This window comes from Salvelinus sp. IW2-2015, linkage group LG11 (genome assembly GCF_002910315.2).
Source record: "Salvelinus sp. IW2-2015 linkage group LG11, ASM291031v2, whole genome shotgun sequence".
NCBI lineage: Eukaryota > Metazoa > Chordata > Actinopteri > Salmoniformes > Salmonidae > Salvelinus > Salvelinus sp. IW2-2015.
Window position 1 is genome coordinate 25,344,989 of NC_036851.1, and position 15,787 is coordinate 25,360,775.

A 15,787-nucleotide genomic window follows, 5' to 3' on the forward strand; every position below is an offset into this window, starting at 1 on the left:
TCCACAGAAACGGCCAACTGCTTTCTTCTGGAAAATGTGAAGTCCAAGATGGACAAAGGGGGTGTTGTTGGGGCTGTGTTTCTGGACCTAAGGAAGGCTTTTGATACTGTTAACCATGAGATTCTCATCACAAAATTGTCCAAGTTCAACTTTTCCCCCGATGCCTTGAGATGGATAAAATCATACCTTGAAGGCAGAACTCAGTGTGTCAGAGTGAGCAATGAGCTGTCGCCCACTCTTAGCTATGATGTGGGCGTGCCCCAAGGGTCAATACTGGGGCCCCTCCTGTTCAGCCTGTACATTAATGATCTGCCTTCTGTCTGTACTGGGTCTGAAGTTCAAATGTATGCAGATGATACAGTGATATATGTGCATGCAAAGAGCAAACAACAAGCTGCACAAGAACTCACTACTGTAATGGTCCAGGTTACAAAGTGTCTCAGTGACTCGTGTTTGCATCTCAATGTGAAAAAAACTGTTTGCATGTTCTTCACAAAGATGGCAACAGATGCTACTGAGACAGATGTCTATGTGTCAGGGGGGAAGCTCCAGGTGGTATCTGATTTTAAGTACCTTGGCATCATACTTGATTCCAACCTCTCTTTTAAAAAGCATGTGAAAAGGGTAATTCAAATAACCAAATTCAACCTAGCTAATTTCCGATTTATAYRAAATTGTTTGACTACAGAGGTAGCAAAACTGTACTTCAAATCTATGATACTCCCCCACTTAACATACTGCTTGACTAGTTGGGCCCAAGCTTGCTGTACAACATTAAAACCTATTCAGTCTGTCTACAAACAGGCTCTCAAAGTGCTTGATAGGAAGGCCAATAGCCATCATCACTGTTACATCCTCAGAAAGCATGAGCTCCTGAGTTGGGAAAATCTTGTGCAATACACCGACGCATGTCTTGTATTCAAGATCCTAAATGGCCTGGCTCCCCCTCCACTCAGTATTTTTGTTAAACAGAAAACCCAAACATATGGCAGCAGATCCACAAGGTCTGCCATGAGAGGTGACTGTATAGTTCCCTTAAGGAAAAGCACCTTTAGTAAATCCGCTTTCTCTGTGAGAGCTTCCCATGTCTGGAATACACTGCCATCAGACACACATAACTGCACCACATATCACACTTTCACAAAATGCATGAAGACATGGCTAAAGGTCAATCAGATTTGTGAACATAATCCCTAGCTGTGTATTGCCGCATTCCATGTTGTCTGTTGTCTGTAGCTTGTGAGGTGTGAAAACACTTTGTTGCTTTTATGAATTTTGTCTTGCTGCTTTTTGTTCTATGTTGCTCTGTCTGTATGCTATGTCTTGCTTGTCCTATGTTGCTCTGCGTGTGCTCACTGCTCAATGATTGTTTATATTGTAATTGTTTTTAATAACCTGCCCAGGGACTGCGGTTGAAAATTAGCCAGCTGGCTAAAACCGGCACTTTTACTGAAACGTTGATTAATGTGCACTGTCCCTGTAAAAATAAAATCAACTCAACACTGTGGCAGGACGCTGTCAGTGCATGGAGCCAGTGCATCAGGATACAGATTGAGATATAGCTTTTCCTTTTCTAGCTCAGTATATACAGTATTTTTCATAATCACAGTGTAATTTTAAAGGCATGTGCTGTTCTCCAACTTAGCGGCAGCTAAGCGAGGGCCAGCAGCAGCTAATTGACAAATCAGAGAAGAGATGTGACCAACTGGAGAAGAGGATCGACAGGAAGATAGACGTCATCCTAAGCTCATGTGAGTCTGCTCCGCCTAACCTCACTTATCATGGTTCTGCATCTGGTCTCTTTTTCAATGGGGCCCCATCAAACACATCGCCCTTTGTAGCAGAACTTCATGTCATTGACCAGTATGCCCACAGCTCAGGTCCCCCAACCACTCAGTCAGACCGAGGGAAACTGGTTATAGGCTTGTACAGAATTCTCCCATGGCCTTCGAACATGACATATCTGGACACGCCCCTGAAAGTGCCAATAGGCCCACGTCCAGATCTTCCGTGGCCAGTCATCCGGTAGGGGAAGGAAACAGAGGAGAGGCACAGGCCCATGCACAGCACCCCCATGAGTACTGACTTTAATAGGGAGGGCTGCTTCTATGAAGGTGATGGTCCGAAGACCAAGTTGGCTATGTTTGAGGGGAAGGAGGATTGGGGGTCATTCATAATTCCTTTTGAATGTCTAGCACGGAAATACTACTGGAACTCAGAGAAACTTGACAGGCTGCACGAGTGCCTGAGGGGTCATTCCATCTGTTTTGTGTGCTCCCTCCCACAGTACGTTAGGGAGGACAACGACCAGTTGATCGCGCACCTGCAGACCAGGTTTGGTCAGAAGGAACCACCCACGACTGTGAGGAGGAAGCAGGGTGAGATTAGGCAGGGGATGGAAACATCTGCTGAGTTTGCAGAGGAGGTCAATTGCCTGGTTTGTCTTGCCTATCCTGGGGTTAGCTTGGTGCTTCAGGATCAGCTTGCCACTGAAGCTTTCCTTAAAGATATACTTCTCCTTAATGCAACCGCTGTGTCAGATTTCAAAAAAGCTTTACGGAAAAAGCACACCATGCAATAATCTGAGTACAGCGATCAGACACCAAAACAAGCCATACAGATACCCGCCATGTTGTGGAGTCAACAGAAGTCAGAAATAGCATTATAAATATTCACTTACCTTTGATCTTCATCAGAATGCACTCCCAGGAATCCCAGTTCCACAATAAATGTTTGTTTTGTTCGATAAAGTCCATCATTTATGTCCAAATACCTCCTTTTTGTTCGCGTTTAGTTCACAAATCCAAATTCATAAGGCGCAGGCACACTTAGTCCAGATAAAGTTCAAAAAGTTATATTACAGTTCGTAGAAACATGTCAAATGATGTATAGAATCAATATTTAGGATGTTTTTAACATAAATCTTCAATAATATTCCAACCGGACAATTCCTTTGTCTTTAGAAATGAAAAGGAACGCAGATAGCTCTCACGGCCGCGCGCATGACTTAGCTCATGGCATTCTGCCAGACCCCTGACTCAAACAGCTCTTATTCGCTTCCCCTTCACAGTAGAAGCCTGAAACAAGGTTCTAAAGACTGTTGACATCTAGTGGAAGCCTTAGGAAGTGCAATTGGACCAAACTTCCACTGTATATTGAATAGGCAAAGACTTGAAAACCTACAAACCTCAGATTTTCCACTTCCTGGTTGGATTTCTTTCTCAGGTTTTTGCCTGCCATATGAGTTCTGTTATACTCACAGACATCATTCAAACAGTTTTAGAAACTTCAGAGTGTTTTCTATCCAAATCTACTAATAATATGCATATCTGCATATCCAAGCATATCCAAGCTACTCAATACTGGCCCCCATCCATAAGAAGTTAAAGGACTCAAAAAACAAAAGGTGGCATACGAGGTGATAAACTGTGACCCTGGCTCAAGCGCAGCAACTCGTGGAGGTGCATGAGCACAACTTAAAGGCAACTGTTGGCCGTGACAGCAAATCAAGGCACAGGGCTCGACTCCTATCGTGGTCTGACTCAGACGAACAATCAGTGACATACGTGGTTCAAGGGCCCACATAAGTTTGAGTCTCTACTGGAAGAAATTAAACCATTACGGGTGGAGCTGAGAAGCCTCGAACAACCCCCTCCACCCCCTAAGTTTGTCATGTCCGGACCCAACAGCTACCTAGAGCTGTCTACTGAGCGGGGGAGGAGGAGGTCCGGCCAAGGCAGAGTCACATTCCAGTCCCCAAGCCCAAACAAAGGTGCCAAAGCCACCGGCTTCCAATGTGGTGAGGGGCATTTCGGAAGACAATGCTCAAGGTCTCCTAGCCCAACCCCATCCAGAACTCCAGGCAGACACCCAACTCTAGATCTCACCACCATGAACAAGTCCCGAGTATAGGGCGAGCTACTAGCCGAGTCCCAAGCCTTCAGATCCCAGTCTAAGTAAATGAGGTTGATCAATTTACACGCTGGGTTGAGGCCTACCCAGACCAAGGTAGAGAGAGCACAGCAAATGCCCTGGTCATGGAGTTCATTGCTCGTTTCGGTAGTCCCCTCGAACTCCACACAGATCAAGGAATAAACTTCCAAAGCTTTCTGGTCCAGGAAGTGTGCCGCCTACTACAGATAACAAAAACAAGGACCACACCTTACCATCCATTCTCAAATGGTAGAGCGCTTTAATCGCACGCTCTTGCAGATGAACCGCCTCTATGTTGATGAGAATAAAAAGAACTGGGACCAGCACTCACCCCTACTCAGTACTGCCTACTGCAGCGTCCCATACTCCACAACGGGGTTCCCACCCAACAGAATGATGCTGGGCAGAGCTAAATCAACCGCAGGACATCTGGCTTCGCACAGCAGAACTGCAAAACAAACAGAGACATACCTACCTTTGTGGATGACCTTCAAACACAGCTGAAGGAGACCCATGAAGATGCCCGGCAGCATCTTCGCGCAGCACAGGTCCGGCAGAAGAAAGCGTATGACCTACGTGCTAAGGAGAGAACCTACCAACTGGGAGACTTGGTGTACATGCGGGACAGCACCAAAAAGAAAGGACTAAGCCCTAAGCTAAAAGCACCATAGGAAAGGCCCCTTTGTCATCAGTGCATGTTTTGGACCAGTCCTGTACGAAATCAGTGGTCTGCGAGGAAAGAAGGTCCTCCAACATGACTGCCTGTCTCCATACACTGGGGAGGTGATTCCAGGGTGGATGAAACGACTCAGACATCAGGTCACCATACAACACCAGAGTACCTCAACTGAACCCACACAAAGCCTAGACACCCCTGACAACCAAGACCCAATTACCACAGCTGTGGAACAGAGTGAAAATGACTGTGAGGAGGGTGTCGCCGCATACTGAAGAAAACACAAACGCCACCAGCCAAGAATAAAACACAGAGTGAGTAGTGCACTTGCCAGCTCATTATCAGGACTGACACATTGAAAAAAAAACAAGCAAACAAGCAAATATTGACTCTAGTTACTGATGTTTTTCAGTGAAAGGGAACTGTTACTGTCATCCTGAAAAGTGAAGTTGTGAAAAGGACATTAACACTCACCTTTAGTTTACTGAACAAGGTAGTCACTTGTTCAGTAAAAGAAGAGAGAAAAGAGATACTTACCTTGTTTGCTGTTACTACTGATGACACTCAAATGTTTGAAATGCATTTAACTTTGCATTTAACTTTTACCAGTATGTTTGTTCATAGTGGGGAAAATTGTTAATTATTATGGGTGCCCAAGGGACTCGGCACTGCTGGAGGGGCTGGTGTTGTAAGTGAAGATCCTGCCTACATAGTTATTGTATGAGTGATGGCTTACCAGCCAATCATGTGAGTTATTCAGCTATATTTGTTGCGCACTGGTTTAAGTGTCTAGATGTATTTCCCCAGCATGGAACCAAGCTAGTTCTTGTGTTGGAGCTAGTTGGTCTAGTGCATTATATTATTTACAAGTTGGTAATAAAACGCCCAAAGAGTGAATATTGTTGTGGCCTTCTTTCCACGCCTCCAAACAACGAGTAGTTGACAGGGGTCCAGGATCATTGATCGAACTACAGTACAGTAGCTAGCTAGCGTTAGCCAACAACTGTGGTAAAGCAACAGGAGACGGCTGATCAACTCCATGTAGGACATACAACAATATATAGGCTATGCTCAGAACGTTCAATTTATCGAATCAGTTATTGTTTTCTTGCTCAAACTGTGACCAACACCTGTCAAACTCAGACATTTTTCTCAAAACACAGGGATGTCGATTCGCACGGGACTAGTATTAATGGCGCCGGAGGAGATGGCTGCCGTTTTACGGTCCCCTAACCAATTGTGCTATTGTGTGTGTGTTTTTTCACATTATTTGTAACTGATTTTGTACATGATGTTTCTGCCATCGTCTCTTATGACCGAAAAGAGCTTCTAGATATCAGGACAGTGATTTACTCACCTCGTACTGGAAGAAGATTTTTTTATTTTACGAGTCGGACACAAAGTATTTTTTTCACACACCCGAAAAGGCCCTCATCTCCGTCATTCGCAGGAGAACGAGACGGAGATATCGGGGACGTAGGTCGGGGTGCCTTGTAAGGATCTGACGGCGAGTGGGTAATCTGCCTTTACCATTGGTCCTATTAGCCAACGTACAATCACTGGATAATAAAATAGACAAACTACGATCACGTATAATCCTACCAACGGGACATAAAAAACGAATATCTTATGTTTCACCGAGTCGTGGCTGAACGACGACATGAATAACATACAGCTGGCGGGTTTTACTCTATCGGCAGGATAGAACAGCCGCCTCTGGTAAGACAAGGGGTGGCGGTCTATGTATATTTGTAAACAACAGCTGGTGCACAAAATCTAATGGTTTTGCTCACCTGAGGTAGAGTATTTCATGATAAGCTGTAGACCACACTATTTACCAAGAGAGTTTTCATCTATATTGTTCGTAGCTGTCTATTTACCACCACAAACCGATGCTGGCACTAAGACCACGCTCAATGAGCTGTAGACGGCCATAAGCAAACAGGAAAACGCTCATCCAGAGCAACGCTCCTAGTGGCCGGGGACTTTAATGCAGGAAGCTTAAATCCGTTTTACCTCATTTCTACCAGCATGTTAAATGTGAAACCAGAGGGGAAAAACTCTAGACCACCTTTACTCCACACACAGAGACGCGTACAAAGCTCTCTTTCACCCTCCATTTGGCAAATCTGACCATAATTCTATCCTCCTGATTCCTGCTTACAAGCAAAAACTAAAGCAGGAAGCACCAGTGACTCGTTCAATAAAAAAGTTGTCAGATGAAGCAGAAGCTAAAGGACTGTTTTGCTAGCACAGACTTGAATATGTTCCGGGATTCTTCCGATGGCATCAGTCACTGGCTTCATCAACAAATGCATAAGATGATGTCGTCCCCACAGTGACTGTACGTTCATACCCCAACCAGAAGCCATTGATTACAGGCTGCAGCTTTCAATGAGCGGGACTCTAACCCCGAAGCTTATAAGAAATTCCGCTGTGCCCTCCGACGAACCATCAATCAGGCAAAGCATCAATACATGACTAAGATTGAATCGTACTCCACCGGCTCAGACGCTCGTCAGATGTGGCAGGGCTTGCAAACTATTACAGACTACAAAGGGAAGACCTTTAAACAGGTCAACATTCACAAGGCCGCAGGGCGAGGCGGATTACCAGGACGTGTACTCCGAGCATGCGCTTACAAACTGACAAGTGTCTTCACAGACATTTTCAATCTGCCCCTGACTGAGTCTGTAATACCAACATGTTTCAAGCAGACCACCATAGTCCCTGTGCCCAAGAACACTAAGGTAACGTGCCTAAATGACTACCGACTCGTAGCACTCACGTCTGTAGCCATGAAGTGCTTTGAAAGGCTGGTCATGGCTCTCATCAACACCATTATCCCAGAAACCCTAGACCCACTCCAATTTGCATACCGCCCCAACAGATCCACAGATGAGGCAATCTCTATTGCACTCCACACTGCCCTTTCCCACCTGGACAGAAGGAACACCTATATGAGAATGCTATTCATTGACTACAGCTCAGCGTTCAACACCATAGTGCCCTCAAATCTCATCACTAAGCTAAGGACCCAGTGACTGAGCACTTCCCTCTACAAGTGGATCCTGGACTTCCTGACGGGACGCCCCCAGGTGGTAAGGGTAGGTAACAACACATCAATCAATCAATCAATTTTATTTTATATAGCCCTTCGTACATCAGCTGATATCTCGAAGTGCTGTACAGACACCCAGCCTAAAACCCCAAACAGCTAGTAATGCAGGTGTAGAAGCACGGACTGTGCATCCGCCATCCGCTACATCCGCCACGCTGATCCTCAACACGGAGGCCCCCCAGTGGTGCTTGCTCAGTCCCCTCCTGTACTCCATGTTCATTCATGACTGCATGGCCAGGCACGCAGACTGCATGGCCAGGCACCACTTCATGGCAGTGAAGGCCTGATTACCGACAACGATAAGACAGCCTATAGGGAGGAGGTCAGAGACCTCGCCGTGTGGTGCCAAGATAACAACCTCTTCCTCAACGTGATCAAGACAAAGGAGATGATTGTGGACTACAGGAAAAGGAGGACCGAGCACACCCCCATTCTCATCGACGGGGCTGTAGTGGAGCATGTTGAGAGCTTCAAGTTCCTTGGTGTCCACATCACCAACAAACTATCATGGTCCAAACACACCAAGACAGCTGTAAAGAGGGCACGACAAAGCCTATTCCCCCTCAGGAGACTACAAAGATTTGGCATGGGTCCTCAAAAAGTTCTACAGCTGCACCATCGAGAGCATCCTGACTGGTTGTATGGTATGGCCTGGTATGGCAACTGCTCTGCCTCTGACTGCAAGCCACTACAGAGGGTAGTGCGTGTGTGTTTTGTCGGCGTGTGGTTCAGTTTATACAGGACTATTAAAGACCCAGTGCACTACTTTAATGATTTTTTCCCCCCCCTACTTCCTGCAGCTATGACTGTACATGATGTAAATAACATTTATCTTAACCATAACTTGACCTCAGCAGCAGATTAAATATGTCCTGATTCTCCACTCTTCCTTTAGATATCTAGCTCACTGAGATACCTTCCAAAGGTTATGTGTAGAGACAAAACAGACATTATCATTCAATAACAGTGCAGGGGTGTTTACTGTAAGTACAGACAGAGGAAAGTGTCCAGCCTGCTCTGTTTTCTGTATATATGCCAAAAACACCTGTGTGAGTGAGTACAGTACATAGTAATTGACACTGCAGTCATACACTCTCCAGCACACTTAGTTCAACACAGCCAAGGTCGACATCTGATGTTCCAGGTACAATCACATCACATGCACCTGCATAAGCACATTAACAAGCATACACACACACACACACACACACACTTTTTTTTACAATATACACTTGCAAACACTGAGTGCACACAAAGACTTTGTAATTGCAAGCACAATGTCATATTATGACTATAACCAAAAAGAAAATGACCAAACAAGATAAGAATGCGTAACATAAATGTCCTATTACATAAAGCTGCATGGCCAAGCCTGGAACACAATGGAGCACTCTAATGTTGACCCAGCAGAGTGAGATATTTGTTTTTCACTTAGGCCCATGATGTACAGTTGGCCTTCTGTTCAGAGAGAGAGCGAGAGAGATGCACACACACACACCGAAGAGGGAGAGACCGAGAGGGGAGACAAGAGAGAGCCCAAAGAAAGGAGCATTTGTTGTCTTACGAATCATCTCTCTGCTGCTGGTGAGGAAAAATACAAAAGGTTATCTTTATTATTGTCTCACCACAGATGAGGAGAGAGGGATGGATGGAGGAGGGACAGAGCAGGGGAAAACTCCCACCATGCATGACGTGTCTGAGTCCATGAGACGTGTGATTGTAATGTTCAACACGACAACAGTCCCTTTGGTACATGACCGGAGGAAAAACAACAGTCCTTCACCACTGTACTGTACTTATATTATCTGCAGTCACTCACACACAATTACCACAACAGCCCTTTACAACCCTAACATTTCACTGAAGAACATATGTGCTTCCAATTCTGTTTTCTTTGTGTATAATGGATTGTTTCCTATCTTGAGAGTAGCTTGTCTTTTGTTCTCTTGCACCTGGAAATAACAAACTTTGCACTGGATCGGTCAACGGCTGTGTTTGAATGTGAGTTTGCTTGTGCGTGTACCTGCTTGTGTGCAATGGTGCATATGTGCTTCTGTACTCCGGTATGTGGGGGACCGATGTTCAATGTTCCTGTGTGTGCCTTCTGTCTGCAGTCCTGTCGGGACATTCTCTCTAGGAGAATGTTGTCGGATGTGTGTAGAGACAGAGTGTTTGTGTTGTGTGTATTCGTAGACAACGAGTTTGTGTGGATGAAAGGGCGCGCATGTGCAATGTGTGTGTGTGTGTGTATGTTTGTGTGTGTTTTGGAGAGCTACCGCCGGTTACACAGGCAGCGCTTGAATGAGCAGTCTTTCGGTGCGTGTGAACTGTTGGGGCGAGAGGTAATATGACCACAGGCCCAGAGTTGGCCTCACTACTGAGCAGTAACAAAGTCTGCACAGTACAAAGGCACACTCATTCATTGTTCTTCCTTAAATCCATTTATACAAAATAAACACCAGCTCAATCTTTCTTTCTCTTCCTCTCACATCCACCTCTCCTCACATCATGTGCCATTCTTACTGCATGCTCATCTGCTTTCCACAACTTCCTTTTTAAAATCCATCAAACCATGTCCAGGGCAAGGTATTGATATTCAGGATTGTGATGCATATTTGCCAAGGTACTTTGAATGTTTTTTTCAATGTTCTCATCCTTTCTTTTTCCATTGAAATATCTGTGTGTTTGTGACTGCTGTTTCGTCTCTGGTGACCTGCCAGGTCCAGAGGTCTGATTGGAAAATCACACTGGTCAGATTAGACTGCTTCCTACTGTAATGGATTTTCCTACCATTGAGCCCAGACACACATTTCAGCCTATTTCATGTGGTTTTGGGATATTTCTGTGGGCTGGAGAGTTTGTGTGTGTCATGTTCCTGATGTGCACTGACCTGCATAAACCCATGAAGCCAAAGTGAACAAGCAACACAATCTACCTCAGTAGGCTGTATTCTTGAGAGAAGTTTAATCCAGGACAATGGTTGATTTCTACAGACATTTGGGTTGTGGATTTACAGTATATGACAGGCGTTATTATGGAAGTCCTTTTTGCTAGAAAGACTATTTGAACAATAGTTCAAATAGATTCATTCAATTAAGACAGAAGTGATAAACACAACAAGCAGCTAATAGACTCAACTTTCCCTTTATAACTCTTCTAATGCCTTCTAAACTTTACAGGAGAGAGTATTGCTGGAGTGGAGCAGAGAGACCATTAGTTCTCTCTCTCTCTCTCTCTCTCTCTCTCTCTCTCTCTCTCTCAGGAGAAAGATGCACCATTAAGGCTATCTGTGTCCAGGACTGATCAGAGGGAATGAATGGTGGGACTGAGCCTTGCTGGCACCCCTACATGACCAGATGCCCTCTGATTGTGTGTGTGTTAATCGTCTCATTATCTCTCTGTGTGGTTGTGGTGGTCGTGTTCCCAATCAAATACACCAAACCCCACTGAGCCTTCATGTGTTGAACATGGAACACTCATAACTTATTTTTCTCAATCTTCTCTGCTCTCTGTATCTTCTGGTCTTCTGTAGTTGTGTATCCTGCATTGACCCCCCCACACACACACACATACAGTCATACTGTACATTTACTGAGCCTGACGCCATGTTCTTTGACAGTGTTAAAGCCATCCTATTGGCTCAGAGCATAGAGCTCCCAGAATGCACCCTGCTCCAAACAGAGGGATATGTTGTCTGTAAACAAGATACATGGAGCACACCACCATTGGTAACACTTCCCTGACAACACACAACTTACTTACTGTGCTCAGGAACACTTTGTATGCTGATGACTCAACACTACATACGTCAGCTACTACAGCAAATAAAATGACTGCAACACTTAACAAAGAGCTGCAGTCAGTTTTAGAATGTGTGGCAAGAAATAAGATAGTCCTAAATATTTCAAAAACTAAAAGCATTGTATTTGGGACATATCATTCACTAAACCCTAAACCTCAACTAAATCGTGTAATGACTAATGTGGAAATCAAGCATGTTGAGGAGACGAAACTGCTTGATGTAACCCTGAATTTCAAACTGTCATGGTCAAAACATATTGTTGCAACGGTAGCTAAGATGGGGAGAGGTCTCTCCGTATCGCTATCAACAAAACAAGTCCTACAGGCCCTAGGTTTGTCACACCTGAACTACTGCTCAGTCATATGGTCAAGTGTGTCACGACTTCAACCGAGGCAGGCTCTCCTTCCCGTTCGGGTGGCGCTCGGCGGTCGTCGTCACCGGCCTACTAGCTGCCACTGACTCTTTTTCCTCCCCCTCCTTATGTGTTAATTTGTATCACCTGTGTTTAGGTAATTGGTAATTAGTGTGGCTTTATTAGTCAGCCAGCCCGTACGCTTCTTTGTGCGGGATTGTTCATTTGTAGCTTTGGATTTCGGGAGTGGTTTATGTATTGTGGACTGGGTTTGTCTCCCGTGTTTTTGGACAGTTGTTTATGACACCCAGTAAGTCCGTGTTGGACATTTTATTTGCCAGTTGGGCATTAAAGAATCAACGTATTGAAGCTCTGCTGTTCCTGCGTCTGACTTCACACCCTCCGACACCCAGGTCGTTACAAAGTGCCACAAAAAGGGACAAGCAAACCACAGTTGGCCCAGAACAGAGCAGCATGGCCCTTAAATGTACACGGAGAGCTAACATCAATAATATGCATGTCAATCTCTCCTGGTAGTAGAGGAGAGACTGACTGCATCACTACTTGTCTTTCTGAGAGGTATTGACATGTTGAAAGCATCGAGCTGTCTGTTTAAATGACTACAACTCAGACAACCATGCATACTAGAGGTCGACTGATTAATCGGAATGGCCAATTTAATTAGGGCCGATTTTCAAGTTTTCATAACAATTGGAAATCGGTATTTTTTTACACCTTTATTTAATCTTTATTTAACTAGGCAAGTCAGTTAATTAAGAACACATTCTTATTTTCAATGACGGCCTAGGAACGGTGGGTTAACTGCCTCGTTCAGTGGCAGAACGACAGATTTTTACCTTGTCAGCTCGGGGGATTCAATCTTGCAACCTTACAGTTAACTAGTCCAACGCTCTAACCACCTGCCTCTCATTGCACTCCACGAGGAGACTGCCTGTTACGCGAATGCAGTAAGCCAAGGTAAGTTGCGTGCTAGCATTAAACTTATCTTATAAAAAACAATCAATCAATCATAATCACTAGTTAACTACACATGGTTGATGATATTACTAGTTTATCTGGCGTGTCATGCGTTGCATATAATCGATGCGGTGCGTATCGTTGCGCCAATGTGTACCTAACCATGAACATCAATGCCTTTCTTAAAATCAATACACAGAAGTATATATTTTTAAACCTGCATATTTAGCTACAAGAAATCCAGGTTAGCAGGCAATATTAACCAGGTGAAATTGTGTCACTTCTCTTGCGTTCATTGCACGCAGAGTCAGTGTATATGCAACAGTTTGGGCTGCCTAATTTGCCAGAATTTTTACGTAATTATGACATAACATTGAAGGTTGTGCAATGTAACAGGAATATTTAGACTAAAGGATGCCACCCCTTAGATAAAACACGGAACGGTTCCGTATTTCACTGAAAGAATAAATGTCTTGTTTCCGTATTCGACGATATTAATGACCTACGGCTCGTATTTCTGTGTGTTATTATGTTATAATTAAGTCTATGATTTGATAGAGCAGTCTGACTGAGCAGTGGTAGGCAGCAGCATGCTCGTAAGCATTCATTCAAACAGCACTTTCGTGCGTTTTGCCAGCAGCTCTTCGCAAGCACAGCGCTGTTTATGACTTCAAGCCTATCAACTCCCGAGATTAGGCTCGTGTAACCGATGTGAAATGGCTAGCTAGTTAGCGGGGTGCGCGCTAATAGCGTTTCAAACGTCACTCGCTCCAAGACTTGGAGTGGTTATTCCCCTTGCTCTGCATGGGTAACGCTGCTTCGAGGGTGGCTGTTGTTGTGTTCCTGGTTCGAGCCCAGGGAGGAGCGAGGAGAGGGACGGAAGCTATACTGTTACACTGGCAATACTAAAGTGCCTATAAGAACATCCAATAGTCAAAGGTTAATCAAATACAAATGGTATAGAGAGAAATAGTCCTATAATTCCTATAATAACTACAACCTAAAACTTCTTACCTGGGAATATTGAAGACTCTTGTTAAAAGGAACCACCAGCTTTCATATGTTCTCATGTTCTGAGCAAGGAACTTAAACGTTAGCTTTCTTACATGGCACATATTGCACTTTTACTTTCTTCTCCAACACTTTGTTTTTGCATTATTTAAACCAAATTGAACATGTTTCATTATTTATTTGAGGCTAAATTGATTTTATTGATGTATTATTAAGTTAAAATAAGTGTTCATTCAGTATTGTTGTAATTGTCATTATTATAAATAAAAAATTGGCCGATTTAAAAAAAATAAAAAAAAATCGGTTTTGGCTTTTAGGTCCTCCAATAATCGGTATCGGCGTTGAAAAATCATAACCGGTCGACCTCTAATGCATACCCCACAAGACATACTACCAGGGGTCTCTTCACAGTTCCCAAGTCCAAAACAGTCTATAGGAAACTCACAATACTACATAGAGCCATGACTACATGGAACTCTATTCCACATCAAGTAACTCATGCAAGCAGTAAAATCAGATTTCAAAAACTGATAAAACTACCGTTTATGGAACAGTATGGACTGTGAAGTGATACAGGCACACATGCAAACACACACACTCTACACACATGTACATTATTATATTGTCATATTGATTTTGTATTGTAGATATGTGGTAAAGTAGTGTGTAATAACGTGTTGTGTGATTTTGTATGTAATTGCCTTAGTCTTTTTTGGACCCCAGGAAGAGTAGCTGCTGCTTTGGCAGGTACTAATGAGGATCTGTAAGAAATACAAAATATTTACGTTATGACACACACAATTAAGCTGCTTTGGAGAGTTGAAAAGAGAAAAAGGGGAGGAGAGCAGAGAGGAAAAGGCGAAGCGAAATGTTTCACTCTTGCCCAAATCTTTGCAAAATAAGCCAAATGTGTTTCTATGGGCTTATTTTGGATCTAAGCTTGTCGCCTGTCTTCCCGCCTTTGGGACAATGACTCCCATTGTTAGGGCACGGAGACATGAGCATCTCATCATTATATACAGATCTCTAAGGAGAGCAATGAATCGAGAGGCTGAATCCAAAGGACATAAAACTATCATTCTCTTGTCTCTCCCATCCTTTGAGGGGAAAGATTTAATGCAACACCAGGTTTGCTGGTCATCTGCCTAACAGACGTTGCTTTTAAAGGGGCAATCACCAGTTGCTACATCTATTTTTATAAATTAATGGCATATACCCATAAATTCGTAAAGAATATAATTTATAAATTTTATTGGTCAATTTTATTGGTTAAAACTAGTTTTTCAACCACTCCACAAATTTCTTGTCATCAAACTATAGTTCTGGCAAGTCGGTTAGGACATCTACTTTGTGCATTACACAGTAATTTTCCCAACAATTGTTTACAGACAGATTATTTCACTTATAATTCACTGTATCACAATTCCAGTGGGTCAGAAGTTTACATACACTAAGTTGACAGTGCCTTTAAACAGCTTGGAAAATTCCAGAAAATGATGTCATGGCTTTAAAAGCTTCTGATAGGCTAATTGACATCATTTGAGTCAATTGTAGCTGTAGCTGTGGATGTATTTCAAGGCCTACCTTCAAACTCAGTGCATTTTTGCTTGACAAATTGTAGACCTCCACAAGTCTGGTTCATCCTTAGGAGAAATTTCCAAACGCCTGAAGGTACCACGTTCATCTATACATCTATACAATAGTATGCAAGTATAAACACCATGGGACCACGCAGCCATCATACCGCTCAGGAAGGAGACTCGTTCTGTCTCCTAGAGATGAATGTACTTTGTTGCGAAAAGTGCAAATCAATCCCAGAACGGCAGCAAAGGACCTTGTGAAGATGCTGGAGGAAACAGGTACAAAAGTATCTATATCCACAGTAAAACGAGTCCTATATCGACATAACCTGAG

The 15,787-nt window shown here is 43.7% G+C and overlaps 1 protein-coding gene across 4 annotated transcripts in view; it reads left to right on the plus strand.

Annotated features, from left to right (window-relative positions):
* Window positions 1-15,787, plus strand: part of cdk18 (cyclin dependent kinase 18) — a 60,725-nt gene that overhangs the window by 15,826 nt on the left and 29,112 nt on the right. The window contains exon 2 of one of the 4 annotated variants that reach the window (XM_023996517.2): window positions 1,646-1,751. The exons of 1 other annotated variant lie outside the window; for it this stretch is intronic. The gene's annotated coding sequence lies outside the window, so the exon portion shown is untranslated. Of the gene's footprint in view, window positions 1-1,645; window positions 1,752-9,215; window positions 9,315-12,707; window positions 12,863-15,787 lie in introns of those variants that run through there. 2 more of the 4 variants (XM_070445621.1, XM_023996518.2) reach the window with 2 other exon arrangements.